Source organism: Puma concolor, chromosome D4 (assembly GCF_028749965.1).
Source record: "Puma concolor isolate L17-30 chromosome D4, mPumCon1.1.hap2, whole genome shotgun sequence".
NCBI lineage: Eukaryota > Metazoa > Chordata > Mammalia > Carnivora > Felidae > Puma > Puma concolor.
This window is the reverse complement of record NC_141679.1, coordinates 22,812,789-22,839,312: the sequence shown is the minus strand read 5'-3', so window position 1 is coordinate 22,839,312 and position 26,524 is coordinate 22,812,789. Positions and strand designations below refer to the sequence as shown.

The 26,524-nt window shown below is 38.9% G+C and overlaps 1 long non-coding RNA gene across 2 annotated transcripts; it reads right to left on the bottom strand.

The window, feature by feature from the left end:
• Positions 1-676: 676 nt before the first annotated feature.
• On the bottom strand, positions 677-9,113 carry LOC147574756 (uncharacterized). Of its 2 annotated transcripts, XR_015243295.1 has the most exons (4): positions 8,902-9,113; positions 8,504-8,595; positions 1,380-1,539; positions 677-1,117 (listed from the first exon to the last, which is right to left on the bottom strand). It is a non-coding gene; the product is annotated as an uncharacterized LOC147574756 (long non-coding RNA). The 2 variants fall into 2 exon arrangements; XR_015243296.1 differs by lacking the exon at positions 677-1,117 and having other exon boundaries at positions 1,299-1,539; positions 8,902-9,101.
• Positions 9,114-26,524: the final 17,411 nt, after the last annotated feature.

Here is a 26,524-nt window from a genome sequence, read left to right as displayed (position 1 = left end):
CCTCCCCTGCTTGTACTCTGTTTCTTTCTCTCCAAAAATAAATAAATAAATAAATAAATAAATAAATAAATAAATAAACATTAAAAAAGAGTTTCTATGATTTTCTGCCCTTTCTTTTTTTTCCCCTTCTCCTATGTGCATCTGTTTTGTTTCTTAAATTCCACATATGAGTGAAATTATATATTTATCTTTCTCTGACTGACTTATTTCACTTAGCATAATACACTCTAGCTCCATCCATGTCATTGCAACTGACAGTGTTTATCCATTTATTTTATTATTATTATTTTTAATATTTATTTATTTGAGAGAGAGAAGGGGGGTAGAGAGAGAGAGAGGGACACCTAGAATCCAAACAGGCTCCAGGCTCTGAGCTGTCAGCATAGAGCCCGATGCAGCGCTTGAACTCACGGACTGGGAGATCATGACCTGAGCCGAAGTTGGACGCTTAACTGACTGAGCCACTCAGGTGTCCCAGTGTTTATCCATTTAAATGATTATCCATTTAAATGTTCCAGGTTCATCTGGAATATTTTATGCCAGAGGCTTAGAATGAGTTGGTTCCTTTTGGTAGGAAAAGGTAGTTAGAAATCACAATCTGAGTATCAGAGTGCTCGTTGGTACTGGAATGGTGATTATTTCTAAGAATTTTTAATGGATTATAATTTATAAAACCATAATATTATAAAATTAAAAGCACCATATTGTTTTTGGCCTGATGTTAATTAAAGTACATGTATATGGAAACTCCAACAAATTGCTATTTTTGCCATTCTGTTTTCTCGTATCTTTCCCTGTATCCACTTGGCTTACAGACAGATAGGACATGGTCCCAAATGACTTTTCCAGCAGAGGCATTTGCTGATTTGTAAGGAGCAATGAAGAGGCTGAGAAGCTGAACAGAGATTTTAGCACTTTCATGAGGCTGGGATGAAATAATTGGAATTAAGGGCCTGCCAAGAAGAAAGCCTTTCATTTGGGATTCTGAAGGGCTGAATCTTACAAATAAATGACGTGAAAATAGACCATCTGCCACAGGAACTATATTTCAGCTCTGATCACCTCTCTCCATGATGCATTAAGATGATCTGCTCCCCACCCTGACAGAAGCACACCCCTGGAAGAGAGAATACATTTGTAATAAATATCCCTGTTAAAAAGCTTGTGTGTGTGTGTGTGTGTGTGTGTGTGTGTGTGTGTGTGTATACAGAAAGATACAGACAACCCAATAGAAGAGTGGGCAAAATACTTGAACAGGCATTTCACAAAAGACAATAGTCAAATTACCAAGACTCATATGAAAGGTCCATAGTCTCATTATATTTCATCACAGAAATGCAAATTAAAATCACAAAGATATAATAATGTAGTACTGATACCTGTAGTACTGATAATATGTAGAATGGCTAAAATTAAAAAGTTGGAGTGGCGCCTGGGTGGCTCAGTCGATTAAGCATCTGACTCTTGATCTCATTTCAGGTCTTGTTCTCAGGGTCATGAGTTCAAGTCCTGTGTTGGGCTCTGTGCTGGGCATGAAGCCTACTCACAAACAAACAAACAAACAAATAAATAAATAAATAAATAAAATTTGGAAAATACCAAGAGTTGGTGAGAATGTGGAGCAAATAGATCTTTATCTTACAGAGCTGGTGGGAATGCAAATTGGCACAACCATTTTGTAATACTGTTTGGCAATATCACTTATGGCTGAACACCCAATTACCCTATGACCCAATAATTCACTCTCAAGTGTATACTCAACAGAAGTGCATAGTATGGTCCTCTAAAAAACATAAATAAATATGTTCATAGTGGTATTTTTAAAATATCACCAAACTGTAAACAACCCACATATCTACCAACAATAGGATCAATGATTAAATTGTGGTATATTTATACAATAGAATATTATAAAACAACAAAAATGAAACTACTGTCACATACAACACAGATAGACTTGACAAACATTATGTTACATGGAAGAAGGCAGACATATAAGTGTATATACTGTATGATTGCTTTATATAATGTTTAAAAATAGTCAAAGCTGGTCTGTGGTGCTGGAGATCAAGACGGTGGTTAACTTGGAAAAGGAGGGTGGAGTTAGGGTATGGAGAAGGCATGTGGGGGGGTCTCTGGGTGCTATTCATGATCTGTTCCATTATTTGGGTGGCAGTTACACTTAACGTTCATTTTGTGATTGATATGTCTACTTCCTCTTTTTTTTTTCTTTTTTTTGTTTTAAAAGAGAGAGGGTACAAGTGAGTGAGAGGCAGAGAGAGAGGGAGAGACAGAGAAAGGGAGAGAGGGAGAAAGGGAGAGAGAGAGAGAGAGAAGCAGGACTCACCCATAGTGGGTCTTGGGCTCACCTGAAGTGGGGCTCGAGATCACCCAATGTGGGGCTTGAACACACAAACCATGAGAACATGACCTGAGCTGAAGTCAGATGCTTAGCCGACTGAGCCACCCGAGGCACCCCGATACGTATAGTTTTGATTTATGCATTATTCTCTTAAGTATATTATACTTCAACACAAAGTTCTATGAAAGAAGAATCTGTTGATTTCTTTCATCGGACTCTGTTTCATTTCCTAACTATTATCTTCTAGACCTATATACTACTTTATTGACTTGAACATCTTCCAGAAAATGTCTGGTAATAATCAAAGAAACAAAAGATACCAAAAGTTAAGAAACTATTATTGAGAAAGCAATAGCCAGAAAGATGTAAGCCAGCCAGAGATAGGTAAAGATATGAGAAAATAGAACAGTCACAATAACAATTTTCTTGAGCCTCCATATACATGTACTCTTTTTTACATGTTCTTTTACTTAACATATAGCCAAAAAAATAATACCATATTTTTTCCTTGATAACAACAAAAAAAACAAATAGGTACTTACTGTAGTAAATTCAGACATACTGGAATATATAAAAGAAGGGAAAAATAGCTATGTACTACCAATAATCCTGTTACCTTAGAACAATCTTTGTAAACATGTTGTTGAATGAACTTCCATTCATCCTGTTCTTAAAAGATATTTATAGGACTTGAGTTCTACCTACAAATTTTGTTTCCTGTTATGTTCACTCACATGTATACCTGGCAATGCATTCTGCTTATCTAAGTTATCTAAAGTGAGAACAAAGATAATCAGCTGTGCCTAGCTATGAAGGGAGGACCTGGCTACTGTGAAAATCCATAGAGAGCAGCCATAGAGAAATGAATTGAAGGACTGTTTCTATAATCAGAAGATTATTTTTGAGAGATATATTTTTCTCTGCTGTTCAGGTCTCAAAGCTGAATACTTTGGAGGCCAGTAATTAGGTAGTTAGGGAATTCTCTGAATTCTCCAGAAAATAACTTCATTTTTTCACATTTCTGCATTGTAGATGTGGAATAAGGCTGCATTAGGTGGCATAATGGAGTAACAGGCTCTTTTGTTTTTTTGTTTTTTAAATTTTTTTTAGACTATTTTTTTTAATGTTTATTTTTGAGACAGAGAGAGACAGAGCATGAATGGGGGAGGGTCAGAGAGAGGGAGACACAGAATCTGAAACAGGCTCCAGGCTCTGAGCTGTCAGCACAGAGCCCGATGTGGAGCTCGAACTCACAAACTACGAGATCATGACCTGAGCTGAAGTCGGCCGCTTAACCGACTGAGCCACCCAGGCTCCCCATAACAGGCTCTTTTGTATCCTTGCTGGGACACTGTAAGGGTACAGGTGGTACCTGCTCACAGGGAATTTACTTTGGCATTTATTTCTTTGGAATAATTCCAATTTCTTTGGAATCCTCCTTTCTGTTGGGTTGAGTTTAAATTTTTTTTTTTTTTTCAACATTTATTTATTTTTGGGACAGAGAGAGACAGAGCATGAACGGGGGAGGGGCAGAGAGAGAGGGAGACACAGAATCGGAAACAGGCTCCAGGCTCTGAGCCATCAGCCCAGAGCCTGACGCGGGGCTCGAACTCACGGACCGCGAGATCGTGACCTGGCTGAAGTCGGACGCTTAACCGACTGCGCCACCCAGGCGCCCTATCTGTTGGGTTGAGTTTAAATTGCAGGGTGCATACTATAGTCATTGCCTGCCAATCCACGAAGTTTCCAGAGGGTAGGCAAGGTTTAATCACGTAAACCCCAGTGACATTTAGGGACCCACACTGTTCAAATGTTCTTATCCCTGTCCTTTACTCATCTCCTTATCCAGGGCACAGGGCAATGTGAGATGCTGCACTTGTCCGGTGTTTCCTGTTTGCACCTGTTCAGCACTGTCTGTGAATTCAACATAGAAAGAAGGCCATGTGAATCTCACTGGTGAGTGCATTTCTTCAGAGTTCTTATAGGAGAGGCAGTGTTTGAATGAAAGACAGCATAGTTATAAAGCACTCAAAAAGTTGTGGTGAATGGACCTGGGGGAGGTATTTTGCCAAGTGAAATGAGTCAGCCAGAGACAGACAAATACTGTATGATTTTACTTCTATGTGAAATCTAACAAACAAATGAACAAATCAAACAAAACAGAAACAGACTCATAAATACAGAAAACAAACCGATGGTTGCCGGAAGGGAGGGGGGTAGAAGGAGAAAGGAAATAATAAAGAGAAATGAATTAAGAAGTACAGAATTCTAGTTATAAAATAAATAAGACACAGGGATGTAATATACAGCATAGGTAATATGGCCAGTAATATTGTAACAACTTTGTATGGTGACAGATGGTAACGAGACTGATCATGGGGAGCGTTTTATAATGTAAATAAATATCAAATCACTATGATGTACACCTGAAACTAATGCAGCATTGTATATCAATTATTCTTCAGTAAAAAATCATGGTAAAATGTACATATCAAAATTCCAGTGGCACTAAGTACATTCACACTGTTGTGCAGCCATCACTACCATCTAGTTCTGGAACCTTTTCCATCACCACAGAAGGAAACCCTGTACCTATTAGCATCACTTCCCATTCCCATGTTTCCCTATCCCTACCTCCACCCCCAGCCCCTTGCAGTTGCTATACCTGATTTCTGTCTCTGTGGATTTGGCTTCAATGGATATTTCATATAAAAAGATTCATATAATATATGGCCTTTTGCGTCTGGCTTCTTTTACTCAAAAATGTTCATCTATGTTTTGCTTGTGTCATACTTCATGCCTTGTTGGGACTGAATGGTGTTCTGTTATATGAATATACTATGTTTATTTATTCATTCATTGGTTGATGGGCATTTTGTTTCCACCCTTTGGCTACTATGGATTGTGCTGCTACAAATGTTTGTGTACAAATATTTGAACACCTGTTCTCAATTCTTTTGGGTGTGTGTCTAGGAACAGAGTTGCTGTATTCATTTGATAATTTTATAATTTAACTTTCTGAGGACCCCCCCAACTGTTTATCACAGTTATAAAGAAGTTAAGTCTGGAAATTTCAGTACTGGAGTTCTGTTTAAACTATGTGAAAGTAGGAAGTAGTTTCAAAACTTCTCTTCCATTCACTTATCCCAATCCCCCTCACTCCTTCCAAGGTCTAATTTCTTCATACTGTCCCTTAGATTCCTAGGGCTTTTTTTTTCCTTTCCCCCTAAAGCAGACTGTTCTCGCCCACTTTTTTCCTCACTAACTGCCATCTTACTATCAAACTTACTTATTTTTTTTCTTCTTCTTTCATGGCACTTAACAGAGACTAATTCTACTGTGTTTGGATGCTTACTGAGGGATTACTTCAGTGTGTCTAAAGCTAGGACGAACATCAAAGTGGCCTAGAATGCTTCTGTCTCAACATGCCATTACCTCTAGCATTTCCTAATAAGCTACATATTCTGGAAGGTGAGGCTCAATATGTGCATTTTGAAAATCTCCACCAGATGATTCTGTTGCACACATCTGTTTAATAATGGATCAATATGTTGCCTTCATAATTTTAAATTTAATAGGAGTGTTCAGAGTGTAATACTTTATCCCAAAGGTTAGGGCTAATGATAATATTTCTGGCACTAAAGCAGGTGGATGGAAAAGACATTTGGACATTTGGGAGCAGTAGAGAGGCTTGAGGTGCCTTAATTTACATTGAATAGGGAGATGGTGGATTACAGGACTGTTTTTCATGACTCTAGGTGCATATTGTTGGTTGAAAATAAGCTGCCCCCATTAGAAAAGCAGATTCCTGAATCTTGCAGAATTGGCATGAAAGGACAGCATGAATTGATTGGGAACTGCAGGGATTTGTTTAGTATAAAACAAATTTGAGATCTGGAAAAAACAGTTACTTGACTCTGCTTCTAGAAGGGAGAACAGAGCTGAGTGGAAATGGAGGGCTCTGAGAAAAAAGAAGAAACATTGTATCAAAGCTTGACTATGTTATGGCTCTTTTTCTCCTAGACCAGTTGTCAGTGGTATTGGCAGCATGGGAATTGACTGAGAGACTAAGAGGGCGCTGTTAGCAGTCAAAAGATGGGATAGAAACCTATACTTTTTTAATTCAGAAATTTGTGATTATTTGGTATGCCTTAGATTCTGTATTTATGCTAGATAAGTACATTTAACAATGCATTTTATTTAAGATATTTATATTCATATAAAAACTAGTACTGCACATTAATTTTTCCAGCTCTAAAATCGGTCAGTCTTAAATTGTCATGTATGTTCCACCACTTGCTGGAAACATTTCCTATGAGAGTTTTATTCACAGAGGAAACCTTAAGAATGTGATGAGCCAAAGAGTGTTAAAGCTTCAGACATCCTGACTCTTGTTCCCAAAACTATATAAAATAGATACTAGGATTAATATCTCATAGAGATAGTTTAAAAACGACTTAGCTAACATTTTGTGAAGCTCTTGGGAAATTATGTATTTCTTTATACGATCCCAGCAATGAGAAAAAAAGTCTCAATACTTTGAAAACATGTCAGAAATACTACTAACTATGTTTAACGTAACTCAGGATATCAGTTGGTTGTTGCTCAGTTGATACCCTGGGCTAGGACAACAGGTGTGCCAGACTCACACGTGGGTTGAGATATGAATAGTGGTGCTAATTACACTTAGCAGTATTGGTAGCCAGTTAATGTAACAGAGAATCCCACTAACCCTAACTTCATAGCAGCCAGGCTAAAAATAATATAATCCTAGTGCGGACTGATACACTGATTTTATTTGCCTGTTCAGCTACCATAATGATATATGTTATTTTATATTCTCTGATCTATCTGCTGTTGGAATTAAGATGGAATAAAAGCAAAATTGAAAAATATTGGAGAATTTCTTCTATAGTAGACATTTTAAAAATGTGGATTCAGTTGTTTTAGCCTATAGCTTCAAAAGGAGGGTTTATTTTGTTAAATCACATAGTAAATAAACTAGTTCAATGCCACAAACAGGTAGTAAGTACTAGTTTTTCATTATGTATTTTAATTTGGAAGCTTACAGCTTGAGAAGTGCACAGGTTTCACTCTCAAGAATATTAATATGAGTGTCCTTTTTGCCATGACAGTTTAAGCAAACAGTAACCATACCTCTACTCTAAAAGCAAGCTGTGAACCAAAATACATGTTTTCCCAACATTAGTAATATATAGGCCCACTTTAATAAAAAAACTTTCACTCATTCTTCCCACATCGAATTAACTGATCTTGTTTTAAAATAATGGTACTTAAATACATGCAAATGTAACTGTAAGTATAAGCTCATTATGGTTATAGATGGTAACCAGTTATAAAATCAAAATGCATTTGCAAATTAAATATCAAGAAAATTACCAAACCAATGAAATCCGGATTCGACACTGATTTAAGAAAACTTAGTTGTTGATTACAGTGGACTCTGAGCCTTTATTTAGTTCTGCCTAGTTTTGTGTCATGGACTAAGTTTTCCCGTTTCTTTAGTCAAACAATTCACTTAGTTAACCAGGATTTCCTTTGGCTTACAACTGGCACAGTATGTCATTTCTATTAATTCCCGGTCTGCTTTCTCTGCATTAGCACATGCAAGTTACAATACTACTACTGGATGTCAATGCAATAGAAAAATGCAAGCGCAGGCATTGAAATAGAGTGGAAGCACTCATTAATAAGGTGGTTATTAATGTGGCCCAAAATATGCTGTCACAGATTTTTTAAATTCTTTTACATTTATTTATTTTTGAGAGACAGAGTGAGACAGGGCATGAGCAGGGGAGGGGCAGAGAGAGAAGAAAACACAGAATCTGAAGCAGGCTCCAGGCTCTGAGCAAGCTGTCAGCACAGAGTCCGATGTGGGGCTCGAACCCACAAACCGTGAGATCATGACCTGAGCTGAAGTCTGACGCTCAACCGACTGAGCCATCCAGGTGCCCCACAAATGTTTTAATCATCAGAAAACACCAGATTAAAAAATCGTTCTAGGCAATCTGGCAGGATTTTCTTCCTATCCTCAAATTGCTCTGGACTGCCTTGCATTGTGCTTGTTCTTATTTTTCTCGTTCTAGAAGTGTAGCTCTGCAACTTGACTTTGGCACTCACCTCTGACCTCCTCAGATACTGTAGTTCCCTAGAAGTCACATCTGGTATTTTGGACTGATGAACCCCTCTGTGGACTTTGACTTTTCTGACTCCTATAGACAGCAAGGGGGCAAAATAGGTTGAGTGAAAGATGGCACACAGAGAAATTCCTGCTGCTTTTCAGACTCCTTTGTTCATTGCAGTCTATTGGGAAGCCCACTAGTCATCTCATATATGACATACATTAACCGCTGCTCCCCTGCCTTCCTCTCTCCCCCTCGGTTCCACACAGCACTGCTGGATCAGTGCTCTAAAATGCATTCTAATAAAGACATTCACTTTTTTTTCAATTGCTCTCCAAAGAGTTTATTCTCTGTCACCATGTATTCAAAACCCTTCACAATTTAACCTCAACTTACCTTTACTCTCAAGCGCCACCACCCCCTGTGGTACACTATGGTCCAGCCAAATTGGATCACTGTTTGTTCCCTGTACTTTTCTACTTCTGTCCTTGCTCATGCCATTCCGTCTGCTTGCGATGCTTCATTCCCCCCATCTGTGCCTTCTGAAATCTGACTCGTGGCTTAATGCCCAACTCAGATGCCTCCTCGTCTGTGGTGAAAGCATTCCCTGACCAAAGCTGCTGGAAGTGAGGCTCCCTCTGAATTCTCAGTGTACTTGGTCCTTCTTTACATGACCCCAATTTCATGCTGCCTCACAGTAGAGCCATGTATATACATGCCTCACCTATTGCTGCTTGTAGAGTGTCAGATTCCTGGAGGCAGGAACCCGGCCTAATTTGCTTTCCTATTTTCCCCACCGTCTAGTCCAGTGCTTCTGGCATAAAAGAAACTAAATGCTATTTTCTGTATAAATAGGAATCTGAAAATCACAATTCTTGAAGAGGTGTGAATAGTTTAATATGGTTCTAAGTAATAGATGTTATTTTACTTTCAAAAATAGCATCTACTAGTAAAGTCTGATAAATTTTTCCAGGTTTCAGGCCAGATAGTTATTTTCATGCATGATCAATAACAAATTTAACAATTTGTTCAAAGATAAAAAATGATCATTATGAAGAATAGGCAGCCAGTTCACACTCACTAAAATGAAAAGAGACATTTTATGCACGTGGAGGAGATCTAATGAGAAAACAGAGCAATGGTCCAAAACTCTGGTCCAAGGATGTGTTATAAACCGTCTAGAAGCTATGTTTACGGAAAACAGCTGACTTTGGGTGTCTATCTATGAGGCCCTGTACTTTCTGGCAATCATTTTTTGCTGCCAACTTTGAAACATGAATAACTAATTCACATCAATTTGTTGACTTCACTGACTTGACTTAGTTTTTACTTATTTATTTTCTCTAAGTGTAGCATATGTTAACAGGAAAATGAAAATACATAGGGATACAATTCTTCCACTAAACTCTGACATGAAACTGAGGTCAAACTTATCATTCAGAGAAATGTTTTGGATTGTAGATAAATAATTTTCTTCTCTTGGGCCCTATTAGTGTAAACAGCTTTATGAATGGGCACATTTTTCCCCTGGTAGAGTTTATTTTCAGACAAGTCTAAACACATCACTTTCTCCTTATTACATCACTGTTGGTTGCCAAAATTATAATAATACATTTATCAGAATGTCTGCCATGCTGATGTTCTTAGTTATGAGGAAGATTGCATGGTAGAAATGTCTTTTTTTTTCAACGTTTTTTTTTTTATATTTATTTTTGGGACAGAGAGAGACAGAGCATGAATGGGCGAGGGGCAGAGAGAGAGGGAGACACAGAATCGGAAACAGGCTCCAGGCTCCGAGCCATCAGCCCAGAGCCCGACGCGGGGCTCGAACTCACGGACCGCGAGATCGTGACCTGGCTGAAGTCGGACGCTTAACCGACTGCGCCACCCAGGCGCCCCTAGAAATGTCTTAATAATGAGGAGGGCCACATGACTAGCCGTAGTTGACCAAAGTCTCTATAGATGTGTAGATGACTGCCTGACTCCTGGCAGAGAAACTGACCATTGTCAGTCAAAAGTTCTTGCAGTTCTGGAGGCAGTACGAGCAGCACATTGTTTCTGGCACTTGGGTGGGAGAGGGTACAGTGTGGTACCATGAAGAAGTTCCAAAACAATTGGACTTCCTTGGAAAGTTAAATGTTAAGCCAATAGCTAACAGTTAAGCTTCACAGCATCCTGTGAAGGAAGGCTTTCCCTCTCAGATTTATCGAAACCTAATTTAGCATCTTAACATATGTAAAGAGAAAACAAAAAGAAAGAGAGAGGGGATGTTTTATCATCCAGGGATGTACCTAGGAGAATCAGTGAGACGTACACATTGCTGTGGCTTTTCAAACACTGTATAGGAAGAAAGCCTGATAGCCAGTGGCTGTTCAGTTCAGTTTGCTGGTTGTATTGTTAAAGCTCTTGGTGAGAACACATCTAATATGGAGATGGATCCAAATAGTTGTAGCTAGTGCACTTTAGTTCCTATTGGTAAAACCATTTCTACTGTCTATAGACATCTGCCCATCTTGATCTGATGCCATCTGCTTTTGGTTCATTTGATGGGTACTTTCTTTCTGATTATAACTTGCCTTCCCCTATAATTTTGGTGATGACAAGGAGATGTGCTCATTGTTGCTTGTACAGAGAATTCTGGTTTCTGTGACACTTTCTTGAGTCAAAATAGTAAATTTGATAACTTTGTGACTTGGGTTAAAGTAAATGAATCTCTCTTCAGTGCTTACAGCATCTCCTTTCTAAGGCTGTAAGGCTGAGAATCAGACTCTGGACTCTACAAACAAATTCACCAAGGAACTGTGAGGCTGTTGGGGCCACTGCCCAGAAGTTTAGCCAGATGGAGGCGGGAGGTGTGATTGCTCTGAGCATGTTCTTTGAAAGTGGAACACGCAGGGCCCACGCATTTGGATGTTTGTGCAGTTTGTTCACTGCATAAGAATATCTGCTGGGGTGAGTGGGGCTGCAATCTGGCCCCTGCTCAGTTCTCAAAGCTCTGCTCAGCAGGTCCACCTGGAAAAAGGGCTCCTTTTCTGAATTTGCAGAAAGTCACAGTTTGGTTCTGAATCAGAGTCTTTGCAGTGGTTACAATACTCATGAAAAGGGTTTCAGGGCAAGTCAGTTTGTGTATGTATTTAAAGCACCACTGGTCATACCCTGGGATTCTGAGCAGGGGTCTCCAAAGATGTGGATCATTTATCATTATTCGGAAAAAATTAGAAGTATTATCAGAAAACTATTATAAGTATGTAACTATACTATACATGTATATTTATAATGTATATCTATAAATATACTTTATTTATTTAAATTAGATGTTCCAGTGTACTATGTACATCATTAAATATATACAGCAATAAAAAGGAAGAAATAAAAATAAATGCAAACAAGATTTTGTGAACTTCACTCTGGAGATACATCTACAAAATTTGTGGGGAAATGGCTCTCTTCTCGGAGAGATTCATTTTCCTACCCCCTGTCCCACCACATGACCCTGAGTTCAGAAAGCCTTTTGCTTGTCTATCTCAAGTTCTAGTCACATAAGCTTCACATTTTCAGATACACCAGAAATTCTTCACAGTAATGAATTCTAGCAATTGGTATTTTGGTAAGACCTTAGTCTTGACCATCTTAAGTAAACAATTAAATTAATTAAACGTAAAAAGAATTTTAAAAGCTTAATTTAATAAATAAATTTTATGATATTTTGAATTTATGCTTCTGAAAGGTGTCTTCAGAGTGCACGGCAAAGACAAAGAAGAGGAAGTTTCTGAAAATGCCACCATCGCTACCAACAATAGCTGCAATAATACATTTTATCTTTTAACTGGTTCTTGAAAGGAGCCAAATTAACCAAGTCTGTTGTAGAAATTGGTCACTGAGATAAACATTTCCTGCTACCATGACAGATTTCCAAAAGTTTTGCTTTATTATGATTGATCACTTTATCTGGTTGTCAGTTTAGGGTTCTTGGTGATAAAACTACAGTACCTTTCTTGTCTATGTCTATATATTTTTTAATATTGGCACCAGACTCTGTCTGCCAGAGCAATTCCATGGAGAGGATTAATTAGTCTGGTTATGACTCCAGAAGGTCTGTTGAAAGAGACAGAGTCTTGTATAAATAGGGTTAACCCCTCAGAAGTTACTGGAACTTCAGCATTCACTTTGCATCTTACTGGAAGTATGTTCTTCAGAGGCCAGAGGAGTGTTCTTTATATCTAAAGGAACTTCTGACAGGAAAATACTTTTTGTTTCTACTTGGAGAAAATATTCCGTAGGTTAATATGATAAGGAAGGTGAAGTATAAGAAAAAGTATCTTTCTACAGACTTTTATCATCCATTGAAGTGAGTCCTTTCCCTTGAATCCTTAATATTTACTGATATTTGACATGCGCTGGAGGTGAGCTTTGCTTGGCAATTAATTTGGTTCCCTTCTCTCTCTCAATGCTCAGCAGTATTTTTTTATATATGCCTCTTCAGTCTCCTTGGAAACACCAGATATCTGTTGGGAACAGACATGTAGATATCATAATCTAGAGCCAGTTCACATTATAGACTTCCAAAAGAAGAATTCTCAATGATTTAGCTGTTATGGATTGGTATAACCACTGTGATCTATGGGAGCCATGTGTAAGTATTACTGGTGTGTTGCATATGTGAGGGACTTAAGTAAAAAGAATGGGTTTTTAATTGAAATACTGAATATTATTCATACATACTATATATATATATATATATATATATATATATATATATATATTTATTTATATCCAAGTTAGCTAATGTATAGTATAATAATGATTTCAGGAATAGAACTCTGTGATTCATCACTTATATATAACACCCCAGTGCTCATTCCAACAAGTTCCCTCCTTAACGCTCATCACCCATTTAGCCCATTCCCCCACCCGACACCCTTACAGCAACCTTAGCTTGTTCTTTGTATTTAAGAGTCTCTTATACAATATCCATACATTTAATATGTGTTTACAGAGTCCTTACCCACATATTATTTCATTTTATTCATGAAGAAACTGTTTTCAGGGGGTTAAGTGTTTTCTAATTATAATCACAATCATCATCATAATTAATAATAATAATAAGAGAATGATGATAAATGGACAAAATCTTTCCAGCGATTGCTAAATGTATATATTTAGCTGCTTATTTGACATATTTTCTAGTATGTCTCTTAAGCAACTTTGTCCAAAGTGAATTCTTGATTCCATCCCAAAGCTTTTCCTTCTTATTCACCAGTCTTCAGAAGTAAATGGCATCACCATCCTGGTGTTGTGTATGTTAGAAACACGAAAATCCTTCTTGAATTTTCTTTCCTTTTTAACACTCCCTCACATCCAAACTATAACCAATATATCAGATTATGTCATCACTTCCAAAACTTGTTTTCTTTCTGCTGCCACCACCAGTACCCTAACTGGACTACCACGGTTTCTTGCTATGCTACAACATTGCCTCCTACATATCTCCTGTGTCTTACTCTTACCTTCTGTCAGTTCTCCATGCAGCAACTAGTGTGAGCCAATATGTAAAGTGGATAATGTTCCACTCCTGTTTAAAAACTTGCCATGGCTTCCCAGTGTTCTTGGGGTGTAAAATCTGCATCCTTTCTTCTGATTTACATGATCTGGATCTTTCCAAGCTCATTTTGTGCCTCTGTACAGCTTGCTCATTATACCTGATCTACTGTAATCTTTCTTAAAGTTTCTTAAACATGCTGAGTTTACTCCAGAACCTTGGCACAGTCTATTCCTTCTGTCTTTACAGGGTTGGCTCCTTACTATCTTTAGATCTCAGCTTCAGTATTACCTCTTTGTAGATGCCTTCCATAAAAAATTTAGTCTAAAATATCTCTGTTCTTTTATTTTATAATTTCTCACCTTTTGTTTCCTTCGTGACATTTATCACAATCACAGTTGTGAACTTACTTATGCTGTCTTCTTTCCTGGATCCTGAGTTCTGCCAGGGCTCTGGCTTTGTCTTTCTTGTTTATCACTCTGTCCTGAGCTCTTAGCACACGGTCTAGCACATGCTAGGTATTCAGGTACTCAAGTGTTTGAGTCCTGGAATAAATGAGCCATGTAGTTCAAATCTCTCAAATATGAGGGAACAGTGGAAAATTAAAGTACTTTGAGGTCAGTGTTTAGCCCAACCCAATGTGAGGACTTAGTGACTGGATCCACACCTTCCTTTCCTGGCACTGGAATTAGTTGGATAGTGATGTAAAGGTGTTGGAAATCATTTCTTGAGCCTTTCATTCAGGTATTTGGTGAGATTAGCTTCATTTTAGGCTAAACATTTGATTTAGATAAGTAAAATGTTATGACTCTGCAGTTGGAATTTCATCAAGATATTTTAGTTTATTTCTGAATATTAGGACTTTTTACTACTATCACACACTCCAAATGACTTGACTAATAAGAATAATATAAACCATGAAGGAAGTTTATTGATAAAAGTCACAGTTTTTTAAAGGATCATTCTGTATGATCAATTTGGGAAGGCATAATTCTTGAAAAATGTCTGAGTGAGCACTACCTTTTCTTTTATGTTTTCTCATTTGAATCCTTCTCCTTTAGACCCTGTAGGAATCCCTGCAGGGTCCTTCCAACAGGAACAGAGCTTATTCTCTAGGGATCTCCCATGACAGGGCCAAACCCTTAATGGCTAGCCTAGAATAGATGTGGGGATATAGGAGGGCACTGAGGCAATGTTTGTTGTGATCTAGTCTTACAGTTTTATTTCTTGCCTGCGTGGCACCTTGCACATGGTATTTGCCCCATGTAGTCAATGCTGCTGGCCCCACTGAGAATTCCCTTTGTGGGGCCAGTGTGCCTGTCTGCCACTGCTGTAAGAGCAGGCTGCAGACAACTCAGGCCTAAGAAGCGACCTCATGTAAATGCTCAGGAGGTGTGCTTCCTGCCATCCCCATCCCAACCGAGGACAGCCCGTAGCCAATGACTGACACATACAGGAGTGAAAAAGTCTAGGCTCCTTGCTCAGGGTGGGACAACTCTGTGGTGCTATTCACGTTCCAGAGTTCCCTGTGGGAGCAGACAAAGGGTAGACTTCAGCAGAACCGGCATCTTGGCTTCTTCCATCCCTCCCTTACGGATTTTACTTGCGAGCATGTCCCCTATATTGCTATAAAATCACTTGTGCAGTACACCCCGTCTCAGACTTGGCTTCCAGGGAACCTGATGTAGAGCACATAGTATTTGGGAGCACTTGTAAATGAACTGATTTGAGGAATTCTCTTGGTGGCTTAGAATACAAACCTCCCCATTACCATGCCTCCAGGTACTAATGACAGTCCCCAGGAATGGGCTACACCATACAGTTCTGGGTTTGGATTTCAGCCTGGTCCATCCCACCTGTTAAATGGGTTGGTACCATGTACTTGACAACATGTCAGTCTCCAGGGCTAAAGGAGAAGCTGAGTATTCTTTTGAGTACTAAGCCACCCCTGGTGCCTGTTAATTTCAACATTCCTATTTTATTTATCCCCAAAGAAGTCTGTCTTGTAAGAAAATAATATATTTAGTGCGCATTTATATATTGCCTCTTTGGTTCTCTTCTTCCCATCTTCTTCTGGGACTAGACACATTTCTTCTCATCTTTTATTATATGAGTCTGAGCAAATTGAGTCCTAGACATCCTGATTTAACCCAGAAGAACATGAAGAGGCAGAGAATGCTCCTTGACCCAGAGAATTCTTAGGAAATACAGTGATGAAACATTGTTCCAGGTTGAGCTGCTCTGGGAAGCAGACTCAGTGGAAATGAACATGCATGAGGTTGATTCGGGAGTGCTCTAGGCGTCTGAAACTGTGAAAGGGAAGAGGAGGAAGCAGGATTGGGCAGAGGGAGAAGTTGAAAAGCAATGCATTTTCAGTGGAAACCTCAGCCAGCCCATGGGGAGCTCTGAAGCTGGACTGATCCTCAGAATCATTCTGGCTTGGGAAAAGGAGCAGGGCCTTCATAACCACCACATCCGTTATTCAGTGGATGTGGGCCGCCTAGGAATGGGGTGATCTTGAGCACCTTCAGCAGAAGCAATCCTTATATGGGGCTGACAGTTACGGGCTGTCTGCCTTCTAACATTACCAGTACCGGTGGACTGGATCCCTCATTTCTGGAGAGGAATCTAGGTGGTGCAGGTACATGTACAGTCACTTTTGCATGGAGGGAAATCTGGGACAGATAGACCCCTGGCCTACTGCTCTAGGATTTACTGTGTGGCCTGCAGCCTCTCAAAACACGCTTGGCCCAAAAGCCTGTCTCTGAGAATGTAATTGGAAAGCTCATGCAGGTGGGGTAGATGCTGGCACTTACTGGTTCTGAGTTACTGTGGTTAGTTGGGACTGGATTTGAGCAGAGGCTTGTTTCTCTGGTGCCTTCTAGCAGCTGGTCCAAGAACAAAATAGAGTTGTTTGAAGTCCTACGAGCCCTATTAGAGGATGGTGTTTTTGTAACATAAGATCATGAATTCTATTCCTAGTATATGATTTAAATTTAGCTGGAAGCTGGATTGGCTGTACGTCTTGACCACATATCTATTAAAAGAAAGCCCTGGGCTACAAGAGAAAGGCTTATTACAGCTTTTCCCAGTGTTTTGGAAACCTTGAAAGAAGAAAGAATATTTGGGAAGTGAGAAACTTAACAGAAATTTAAGTAGACATGGAACACTTAGATTCAGGAAAGTTTCAGTAGAAACTATCAACTAATTGATTTGGTCAAATATAAGACTTGAAACACTTTGTATTTTTATTTTTTTATAGAGGTTTTTTTTTTAAAGTTTATTTATTTTTTTTGAGAGCGAGAGAGCGTGGGCAGGGGAGAGGCAGAGAGATGGGGAGAGAGAATCCCAAGCGGGCTCTATGCTGTTGAGAGTGGGGCTCAAACCCACAAACCGTGAGATCATGACCTGAGTCGACATCAAGAGTTGGATGCTAAACTGACTGAGCCACCCACCTTCCCTGAAACACTTTGTATATTTATTTTCATTTTTAAAAACATGTGTTTTTCCTTTTGGCCTTGTGATTTTTCTGAGAAAAGTATGTCTAGAGTTAGTGTCCCTTTCTGTAAAATGGAAATGATAGATGAACCACCTATGACATTTCAAAATTAGGGGTTGTAAAGCACTTTACGAATTAGTACTCTCATACACAGTGCTTGGATAAATGGTACTTGTTTTGAGTAGTCCATCAAATTCAGTGGGATTTAATCTAATCTTCAGACTTCTTTAATCCTCTAACTAAACATCTGATTGGCCAGCACCGATATGAAAATGGGCCAGTATGTTGCCAAAAACCTGAAAGGGGGTGTGTGTTCAATGTAATTGGGTGGCACGTTTAGCATTAAGGTTTTCATAATCTTCTCAGTAATGTGTTCAGGAGAAATGAAGCCTCTTCACTTTAATTTAGACAGTACATTTAACAGTAAGTGACTCTGGTAGAGCTTTAATCTTATCATGGCTTACAGCCCTGCTACTGAAACATGGTAGGAAGCCCTCACTCCCAGGAATGGAGTTCCAAAAGGACCTTGAAAATTCTGGACTTCAGGGTGCCCTTGTTGGTGATCTTGCATCAGCAGGAAAATGCATTTGGAGAAAAGATGGTCTTGCCCTTGTGCATATCCATGTGGAGAACCAAATAAAATACCGAAGACCTAATAAGATTTAGCTTTCCAGCAATATAAATAATTTAATCAGATTAATGACATTGTTCTACCTGAGGGGTTCCATAATTAGTGGATTATTGAAGCCACATGAAAGTTATCTGCCATTAGCACCTGGAGGAGCTCCTGTTGTCTTAAACTGTGGAATCGAACGATATGAATATTCCTGTCATGCAAACTGTAAAGATAATAAGCCCCTGGCATTTTGTAAGCTATATAAATCCACAGATTTCACATTAAATATTTAAGGCACAGGAGGTGTTATTTGTTAGGATATAGATAAAGGGAGTTCAAATGCCTCAGCCAGCCCTTACTTTCCCTTTCGGGAAGTGTCTTTCTTTGTTGAAGGTACTTTCATGCCTTCATTATTGTGTATTCCCCCCTTTTCATTGGGATATTGTTTCAGTTCCTCTGGAGGTATTCTTTGGATTTTGTATGAGAAACATTCAAAATACTTTTACAGGAGATTTGTCCTTTTCATATAAAAAGGAAATTCATACCATGGGTACAAGCAGCAATGAATCAAGTGGTATCCCAGTATATGGAAAATGCTAGAGTTCTGTGGGAAGATCATCTCATTACTCTGTCCCTAAAATATTTGAAAGCCAAGGGTTTTATAGCTTTGTATGTTCCTTTCCTCTCACGTGTTATTTAGCGATGGGAAGAAAAGACCAGCTGGGAAATGTAGACCTATTATTTCATGCTTTATATCTTTGTAAGACATTTCATGTAAACAAAATTCATAGATCAGAAATGTAAAATACTGTGTGAGGCCATGTGTCTAAGTGGTTGGTATAGAAAACACGGTCACCACAGTTTGTAGAGAGTTGACAGAGCGCGTTTGGTTGTAGCAGGATGTGCTGCTGACCAGATAGGTTTCTAGATTAGAGCACTTCTCATTCAGTAAAGATGAAGCTTTCTGAATTAGGTTCCATTCATTTAAGAGAAAATATCAGGTTACATCATACTCAGATGGGTAAGTTGAGGAGAGATGAATGAAGGGACTATTTGTGGACACCTAGGCACAGAGGGTTAAGGGAGCCAGCAAGCAATGGTGACCCTCCCAGGGTAGCAACAGTGGAGAGCCCTTACCACACGCATGCCTGTAGGCGAGAGGGGAGGAGGTAGTTTTCTGTGTCCTACAGCTGTAGAAGGGCAGTGCCCAACAAGAATTAACGTGAATTATCACTGTCAGCAGTGGACCCAACCTGCTGCCAACCCAAGGCTTGGCAGGGAAGTAGCTGGTGGAATAAATACCCCCAAACCTCTTTCCTCTTGCCTTCCATGCTATTACTTCCCATTGACTGAACCTAACTGGAAGCCAGAGAACAGGAGAGCCTGCTGTTACTATCCATGGATGTCAGGCTCCCAGGCCACATCGCAGGGTAGAAATGGGTAGAGAATGGATCAGAGTGGCAAATGGGGCTACATATTTAAAAATATTTGGCAGAGTTCTTATGTAGACAATGAAGGCATTTATGAGAATGATAGAATCTAATTAATTATTTTAATTGAAGCACACTTGACATACAATATTATGTTAGTTTTAGGTGTATAATGTAGTGATTCAACATTTATGTACATTACAAAATGATCACCATGATAAGTGTAGTTACCACCTGTCACCATACAAAAGTATTCCAATATTATTGACTATATTCCCTATGTTGTACTTCACATCTCTATGACTTATTCATTTTATAACTCGAAGTTTGTACCTCTTAATTACTTTCACCTAGTTTGCCAATCTCCCCAGAGAATTACAGATTTAAGTAATGACAAGTGCTTTATGAATTTATAGTATTACTATTAAGTGTGAATGTATGTGTGTGTCATATATATATATATATATATATATATATATATATATATAGTAATTGCATATGCCATGGAATATCACACCTGTTTCCTTAGAGAATTTATAAAATTATATCCAGTTAGTGGTAAGGGAATATTTCTGTCACAAATACATTCAGATTTTTATTTCTTTTGACTGGTTCTGTATTATCTGCTGATCTGATGTGATGTGGTGGGACATATTCCATAATAGCCTGTTTTGGAATGAACATAACCTTATATCAGAGTTTTTATATTAATTAACAAAAAAATCACAGTCCCTAATTTTGCAGTCACCCAAAGTTCATAGATCAAATACAGAGTTTTCATATGTATTTCTATAGCTCTGGCTATCTTTTTTGTTTGTTTGTTTGTTTTTAACGTTTATTCATTTTTTGATAGAGAGAGACAGAGTGTGAGTGGAGGAGGGGCAGAGAGAGAGGGAGACAGAATCTGAAGCAGGCTCCAGGCTCTGAACTGACAGCACAGAGCCCAACGTGGGGCTCGAACTCACGGACTGTGAGATCATGACCTGAGCCAAAGTCGGATGCCCAACCGACTGAGCCACCCAGGCGCCCCAGCCCTGGCTATCTTTGTTTTTAATGTGTTACTGTTCATATTAGTGCAGCGCTAATATTCAGTGAGATTTGCTCTTCAACATAAACCTTGAAATTTTTAGTTAGCTCAAGTTATTCCCTTCTATGACCTTTATTCTTTGCAGTGGCAGAAGAGATTTTACACATATCCTAGCTTTTTTGGAAGGAAAGGTGTTAAAAAATCTTAAGCAACGTTCTACATTAAACAGTTTCCCTACTTTGCTGAAGCAATGGAGTCTATACTTCCTTATATACATCTCCTGATATTCTTTTTTACACTCCTTATATACTTAAATATAATATTGTCCTAGGTGTGTCATCTTTTAGCTTGCCCTTTGTCTATTTCATGCCCTCTTTCACATGGGCTATGCATGTTACAGACTTTTTGTTTTTTAGAAGGAGGGAAAGAAGTTACATATTTTCACAGTAGTAAAGGATTGCTCTTATTTTGTATTATCGTCCCTAGATTTCCTTGTATGGGAAAGTATAAATATAGAAAGCTGAGGGTTAGTATTTGGGCTGCAGTTTCTTCTATACAATTAAATTCATACCTTTGATCCATTTGCAAATTGTTCCATGGAATGAACCACACAGGCAACAGGGAGAAGTAAAATGCCGGTGGAAGATTAGTACACTCTATATAGTTCACAGGAACAGCAGGAGAGTTTTTGAAACTCCTAAAATTGCTGAGGTGTGTTAACTGAAGAACTTTCAGATTGCCACATCATGTTAAAACTTTAGTGGAGATAACCAGTGATCTTGATGTACTTAAGATGAGTTGTAGTTTATATGCTTAAGAGGACAGCACAATTAAAGGTATTTATGCAGTTGTTCTTCAGAGAGTCTTGGACATTAGCATGAAATGATAAATTACAAGAACTTTCAAAAAAGTAGGGAGAGGGGGAAATTGTCAGTGGGGTGGTCCTGGAATTTATCTATCGAATTGTTGAATCTTTGGCAAGTATGAAGTCACCATGAGGGCACTCCAGGCAACTGGGAAGTTACTGGTGGGCTGATTGAGTTATCATATGGGTCTAATTCTTCCCTCAGCAGCAATTGTTAAGACATGTATCAGAAATTTATCACCTCCTTGAAAATGGAGACCTTTATCTAAATAACTAGCGAATGCTGTCTTTAATCTTACTGGTGTCAGTGGTGGTCTAATAAATCATTTTTAAACAAGTATGTTTAAAACCTTTTACCCTATTTAAAATGATAGGCTTGACTAAGTAAGTCCTTATCAAATTATAGTGGTGCCTTTTGCCCTGTTGCTGTCTCCATTAGGAACTCCTGTTTTTAGAGATTTGTAACTCAGATTTCCATGAGGGAGGAACCTTGGCACTCAAGTTCGTGAGAGAGAATGACAGTTATTCATTATTACTTGCTTCTGTTTCTTTTTTTTTTTTAAGTGCTTTATTTACAAACTGAATTATGGGAAAGCAAATGAAAGCTTGAAATAAATTTAGGGAAGCTATTTTTTTTTTTAACCAGTAGCGTGAGCTTTAATTACATAACTTAAGGATAAAAATTATATATTACTGAGAAAATGTGCCCAATCTGTGCTGGACATGGGAATATTTTCTGATCGTTTCTTCTTTTTTTTTTTTAATATGAAATTTATTGTTAAATTGGTTTCCATACAACACCCAGTGCTCATCCCAACAGGTGCCCTCCTCAATACCCATCACCCACCCCCCATCAACCCTCAGTTTGTTCTCGGTTTTTAAGAGTCTCTTATGTTTTGGCTCCCTCCCTCTCTAACCTTTTTTTTTTTCCCCTTCCCCTCCCCCATGGTCTTCTGTTAAGTTTCTCAGGATCAACAAAAGAGTGAAAACATATGGTATCTGTTTTTCTCTGCATGAGTTATCTCACTTAGCCTAACACTCTCCAGTTCCATCCACGTTGCTACAAAACGCCATATTTCATTCTTTCTCATTGCCATGTAGTATTCCATAGTGTATATAAACCACAATTTCTTTATCCATTCATCAGTTGATGGACATTTAGGCTCTTTCCATAATTTGGCTATTGTTGAATGTGCTGCTGTAAACATTAGGGTACAAGTGCCCCTATGCATCAGCACTCCTGTATCCCTTGGGTAAATTCCTAGCAGTGCTATTGCTGGGTCATAGGGTAGGTGTATTTTTAATTTTTTGAGGAACCTCCACACTGTTTTCCAGAGTGGCTGCACCAGTTTGCATTCCCACCAACAGTGCAAGAGGGTTCCCATTTCTCCACATCCTCTCCAGCATCTATAGTCTCCTGATTTGTTCATTTTAGCCACTCTGACTGTGGTGGCTACCATGAGGTGGTATCTCAGTGTGGTTTTGAGTTGTATTTCCCTGATGAGGAGCGACGTTGAGCATCTTTTCATGTGCCTGTTGGCCATCTGGATGTCTTCTTTAGAGAAGTGTCTATTCATGTTCTCTGCCCATTTCTTCACTGGATTATTTGGTTTTTGGGTGTGGAGTTTGGTGAGTTTTTTATAGATTTTGGATACTAGCCCTTTGTCCCATATGCCATTTGCAAATATCTTTTCCCATTCCATTGGTTGCCTTTTAGTTTTGTTGATTGTTTCCTTTGCAGTGCAGAAGCTTTTTATCTTCATGAGGTCCCAATAATTCATTTTTGCTTTTAATTCCCTTGCCTTTGGGGATGTGTCAAGTAAGAAATTGCTGCAGCTGAGGTCAGAGGTTTTTTCCTGCTTTCTCCTCTAGGGTTTTGATGGTTTCCTGTCTCATATTCAAGTCCTTTATCCATTTTGAGTTTATTTTTGTGAATGGTGTCAGAAAGTGGTCTAGTTTCATTCTTCTGCATTTTGCTGTCCAGTTCTCCCAGCACCATTTGTTAAAGAGACTGTCTTTTTTCCATTGGATATTCTTTCCTGCTTTGTCAAAGATTAGTTGGCCATACCTTTGTGGGTCTAATTCTGGGGTTTCTATTCTATTCCATTGGTCTATGTGTCTGTTTTTGTGCCATGATCCTTTATTCTTATAATCAACCAAATTTCTGCCCACCCCCACCAATAAGATCTGAAGTTTTTATAATTGTTTAATTATAAACAATTCTCTTAATTCTCTCTGTTATTTTTATTTTTAGATCCTGCTTTTTTACTCCTTAATATGTTTCTATTGAATACATCTTAGATAATTTGTAGCAAATAGTAATTTTGAGTTGAACATTAAATTATGTGAGCACTAAATAATGTGGAAATTGTATATAAATGTTTATATACTCTCCCTGTTGTATAGGGGTCAAGGATTTGGCAAGCCTGTCTAATGGAGTCAAGTAGAGTTTTACCTGGGAGGTGATTCTTATCTGAGATTGTGGAGTTGGATCAGAGGGAACATTCCAGAGGTGGAGTGGAAAAGTTGCTGATGTTTAAGTGTGGTCCAAGTGGAGTTGTGAATCATTAGGGGGTTAGTTAGAAACTGGAGTGAGGACACATATACAAATGGGTGAATTTGAGGGAGAGGCAGCATACAAAAAAGGAACTGCGTGGGAATAGGCAAATATTGGTTGTCTGGGTGAATTTTGGAGATATGGGCCACTGTTTATAGCTTGTTTTTATATGTGTCAGTATATATTTGCACACAAGTGAGCTAGATTCATTTAGAGCTATTAGTATGAGCTAGACACTCTTTATTTTATCCCAAACTTAAAATTTCTGGTTTTTATGGTACAACCACTTTCTTTAGATGGTGAGTTGCTGTGCTTATACCATGGCCTATGAGGTGTGTGTGCGTGTATGTGTGTGTTTTCTGAATTTGTGGAAAAAGGAACCTATAATATATCATTTGATTTTGACTGAGTCTGTCAGGTAGTGTCACAGGCTTGTGGCTGGATCAGTGACACCAAAAGAGTGGTTTGGAAGGAACTCACAAATTCAAGAGTTAGAGCAGGGCTGAGTTACTGGACCAGTTGTTGTAATTGGACAGCAATCTAGCTTAAGACAGCTAGAAAAATTGAACTGAATACTAAAAAATATCTGCATGTCAGCAAAGGAAGAAACAAAGCAGCAAAGAACAACTGTAGTAGAATATGGGGGAGTTCAAAGGCCCAAGGAAGAATATTTGGCTGCTTTACCTCTGGGGCCATTTGCTCATTCTGGAGGGTGTGGCTGAGCGTCTTGGCAGTGTCTTGACAGTGTCACATGAGGGGGCAGGAACTGGAGTCTGGGGTCACCAAGGGGTGAGTTGAGGGAGTAGTGAGCTCTCAACACTTTGGGGTTAGGAATCCAAAGTGCTAAACCCTAAATAAAGGGAACTTGCAGAAGGCATATCTTTTGGGGACTGCAGCTCAGCTGTAAATCAGTTCAGTTTCTGAAATTAGAATGAAATGAATTCATATTGGTAGTTCCTCTAACCGCATGTTGAAATTGAATTTAAATCCTCTCCAGTAGGGGCGCCTGGGTGGCGCAGTCGGTTAAGCGTCCGACTTCAGCCAGGTCACGATCTCGCGGTCCGTGAGTTCGAGCCCCGCGTCGGGCTCTGGGCTGATGGCTCAGAGCCTGGAGCCTGTTTCCGATTCTGTGTCTCCCTCTCTCTCTGCCCCTCGCCCGTTCATGCTCTGTCTCTCTCTGTCCCAAAAATAAATAAACGTTGAAAAAAAAAATTAAAAAAAAAAAAAATCCTCTCCAGTGGAAAATACCATCATTGTATATTTCAAATTATTTGTAAAAACAAATTTGCAAATACAATGCTTGGAAAACAATAAAAAGTAATTAGATAACTAAAGAAAATGTTAACAAAAACAGCAGGAAAATAACCCTAGACAATATAAACAAACCCACTGTAGCTTCCAGATGTTGGGGTTCTCAGATAGAGATTTAAAAATAACTGTTCTTGTGATACCTGGTTGGCTCAGTCGGTTAAGCGTCCAACTTCAGCTCAGGTCATGATCTCGCCATTCTGTGGGTTTGAGCCCCACATTGGGCTCTGTGCTGACGGCTCAGAGCCTGGAGCCTGCTTCAGGTTCTGTGTCTCCCTCTCTTTCTGCCCCTAACCCACTCTTGCTCTGTTTCTCTGTCTCTCAAAAATAAATAAATAAACATTAAAAAAATTAAAAATAAATTAAAAATAACTGTTTTTGGGGGTGTGCCTTGAGGATGTTCTCAGTCAGTTAAGCTTCTGGCTCTCACTTTCAGCTCAGGTCATGATCTTGCAGTTCATGAGTTCTAGCCCTATGTCAGGCTCTGTGCTGACAGTGCAGAGCCTGCTTAGGATTCTCTCTCTCCCCTTCTCTCTGTGCCACTCCCTGCCTCTCTCTCTTTCTCTCTCTCTCCCTCTCTCAAAATATATTTAAAAAACTTAAAAAAATAACTGTTCTTGGGGCACCTGGGTGGCTCAGTTGGTTAAGTGTCCAACTCTTGATTTTGGCTCAGGTCATGATCTTACGGTTGTGAGACAGAGCCCCGTGTCAGGCTTCGCACTGAGTGTGGAGCCTGCTTGAGATTCTCTCTCTCCCCATTTCTCTGCCCCTGCCCCACTTGTGCTCTTGCTCTCTGAAAAAAACAAACAAAGCCAAACTATTCTTGTTGTGTTTGAGAAGACACAAAACAAGATTGAGAATTTTTGCAGAAAGCCGGAAACTATTAAAAAAAAGAACCAAATGGAAATTCTAGATCTTAAATTTATAAAGCCAAATATATGGATTCATTGGATGTGGTACTGAACACATTAGATCTAGATGAAGAGAGAATTCACAAACCGGAAAGTAGATTAGAAGAAAATATTCAGAGGGACGTACTGAATGACCAAAAGATGGAAAATATGGAAAGCAGATAAATGACGTAAGTGATATAGTGAAGATCTAATATATTTATAGTTGAAGTCTTGAAAGAAAGGAGAAGGAAAACTGTAAAAAGCAATATTTGAAGAGATAATGAT